Consider the following 3,156-nt stretch of genomic DNA (forward strand, 5'->3'; position numbering starts at 1 on the left):
GTTAAGCGACTGCCTTTGGCTCCGGTCACAGTCCCGGGGTCCTGGGATCGAGCCCCGCATCGGGCTCCCTGCTCGGCGGGAAGCCTGCTTTTCCCTCTCCCACTCCCCCCGCTTGTGTTCCCTCTCTCTCTGTCAATTAAATAAATAAAATCTTTAAAAAAAAAAATTTAAAAAAAAGGCGCAATAATCTCCATATCTCATTGTTATAGGGATCAAGGATATTTGCATGTAGTTTTTTTAGTAAATTAAAAATATTTTGGAAAGAAATTCATTATGTTAAAAACAATTACAAATTCATATTGATGTACCTTTCTTTGGCTCAGAGTTCTATCCTGTCAATGGAACTATCAATCTATTATTTTATTTTTTTATACATCTATTATTTTAAAATTTGGCTTTGTATGGAAGCTTCTCAACTGGTTTTAATTGTTTTCATTTTCTTTCCCAGAATTGTTTCTAGCTCCACTACATTTTTATTCAGTTACAGCAAACAGAGCAACATGCGATGGTTATTCTAGGAGCAGATACATTATGATCTTTAAAAAGGCATATTCTTATATACTATATGGTTTAATTTCTTCTATATACAAGCCTACCCAAAAACTCAACTTGTTTCCTCCACTATTCTCAGATACAGCAATGGGTGATGTTTTCCCACTGGCTCCTGTGGTAACTGGCAAGAGTTAAGATGGGGAAAGTTTCAGCTTTGCTCAGTGGCAGTATCGTAGCCAATGAGGTTTATCCGAGGCGCGATTATTGCTAATTGAAAGATGGGGAAAGTTTCTTTCTTCTACTTATTAACCTAATAGCTATAACAACCAGAAAATTCTGCAAGTTAGTGTTTTAAGCTATTATTTCAGACAGCTTTGAAAATTAGAAAAAAAAATAATACTACTAAATGCTTTTGAAAGCACATAGTCACCATTTATAGAATTAAAATCAGGATATATGACTTCCAAAACACTGACAAGAACAGAAGCAAAGAGCGTAGTTTATGGCTGAAAAGACAAGAAACAGCAAAAATACATTTTTAAAAGGAAGCTCTGAAAGAAATAACCGTAATATGGATTATCCTAATAATATAATAAATATAAATGAGTTAAACACCCCTATTGTGGATAAAAATTCTTAGATTGGATTTAAAAATTGCCTCAGCATTTACAAAGTGACACAAAAAGTTAAAAAGGATGGACAAAAATATAATAGACTAACATAAACCAAAAGAAAGTGATAGTTCTTATATTAGTATCAGCAAAAGCAAAAATCAAGGCAAAGCATTAAATGAAGAAAGAGGGTATTAATATATTAATAGAAGGTACAAGATATATAATGAAACTCAAACAACTATTAACTTTTATACATGGAATAACATTTCCCTGAAATAGAAAGATAAATCTAAAAGAAATAAAGGGAAAAAATAACAAAAACTCAAGAAACGCCAGAGTATAAATTTGACAGATGTATAAATAACAATACATATGATTACCCCATACAAAACCAACATTTTAATATCCACAGAACATTCATATTATTTTACCATATACTACCTACAAAGAAATATTGACTAAACTCAAAATAGTAAAAAATTATACAGGCAGCAAATTCCATTATCTGTCCACAGTGTAATAAACATTTAAGCATAAATAAAACAAAAACGTACAAAAACCTTCAACAACCTGAACACTTTTAGGGTCTCCTAAGTAAAAGTACTCACAGATCATTTAGGAAATAGTAACAATGGAAACACTACTATAGCAACACCTATAAGGTGTAATAAAGCTATGCCCAGAGGCAAATTAATAGTCTGAATTATTAAACAGTAAATAATCAAAATAAATTAACTAAAATATTCAAATATAAATATATATACATATATATAAATTAACTAAAATATTCAAATCCATATATATGTATGTATGTTTTAATGCATATGGTATCCTATTAAAGAAGTCTATTACACTCAATCTTTATATTCACGGAGAAAATGCTTGATGGTTGGCTCCTGTCTACTCCTTGTGGATAAGGAAAGGAAGACCTATCAGTAACACACCAACCGCTATGCTTAGAGAGAATGCTATCAAGAAAAAGTAAACAAATAAATACACAGCTGCAGCCAACATGAGTTTTACTAGCTATACATACTGAACAACCCAGGTCAAGAGTTCCCAAATATTGTTCTATACACAATAGTTGTGTCAAAGTACAGGATACTTTTTTTTTTTAAGATTTTATTCATTTATTTGACAGAGAGAGAGAGAGAAGAAGAGAGGGAACACAAGCAGGGCGAGTGGGAGAGGGAGAAGCAGGCCTCCCGCTGAGCAAGGAGCCTGACGCGGGACTCGATCCCAGGACTCTGGGATCATGACTGAGCCACCCAGGCTCCCCTGGGTACTTATTTTTAAAAGTAGGATTCCTGGGTCTTACAACAGAACTTCCAAATGAAAAATCTCCAGGAGTAAGACTCAGGTGTCTGTACTTTTAATAAAGCCTGCTGGTGACTTTAAGGCATACCCACTCTGGGGAACCACTACATACTGATCTTAATTTTTAGGGATCAGGCAATATGGAAAAGTTACTAAACACAGGAAGACAATCAGCAAATTGAGAGAGAAGAAAAACTAAGATGTCAGAGCTAATGTTAACACAGCAAACAGTAGAGAATATTTGACTTGCAGTCTCAATAGGATTAACGACACTTTTTCATCATTAAAACAATAGAATGGGGAAAAGGGGGAGAAGAAACTACCTGAGAATAACAATGAATCTTTCAAAATTTATATTAAAAAAAAAAGATGGGTGATGCCATCAGTAAAGGCAGTGAAGATCAGAAAAGAAACTCCAGAAAACTGAGTAAGCAAATCAGAAGACAAGAATTCTCCATGTAATAAGAGTTTTTAAAAGAGCAAATATAGGGGCACCTGGATGGCCCAGGCAGTTGGGCATCTGACTCTTGATTCTGCCTGAGGTCATGATCTCAAGCCATGGGATCAAGCCCCGCATCAGGTTCTGTGCTCAACGCGGAGTCTTCTTGTCCCTCTCCCTCTGCTCCTTCCTTTACTCTCCATCTCTATCTCTAAAATAAGTAAATTAAGTATTTTTAAAAATACAATAAAATAGCCAATGTAGAGAATAGAGAAATGTAGAAATATATGAGGA

General features: G+C 34.2%; 1 non-coding gene across 1 annotated transcript; it reads left to right on the forward strand.

The window, feature by feature from the left end:
• The first annotated feature begins 702 nt into the window (after nucleotides 1-702).
• On the forward strand, nucleotides 703-847 carry LOC112837029 (U4 spliceosomal RNA). The gene has a single exon (XR_003211622.1). It is a non-coding gene; the product is annotated as a U4 spliceosomal RNA (small nuclear RNA).
• Nucleotides 848-3,156: the final 2,309 nt, after the last annotated feature.

This window comes from Callorhinus ursinus, unplaced genomic scaffold (assembly GCF_003265705.2).
Source record: "Callorhinus ursinus isolate GAN/ISIS: 27379988/994484 unplaced genomic scaffold, GSC_fseal_2.0 scaffold37, whole genome shotgun sequence".
Lineage (NCBI taxonomy): Eukaryota > Metazoa > Chordata > Mammalia > Carnivora > Otariidae > Callorhinus > Callorhinus ursinus.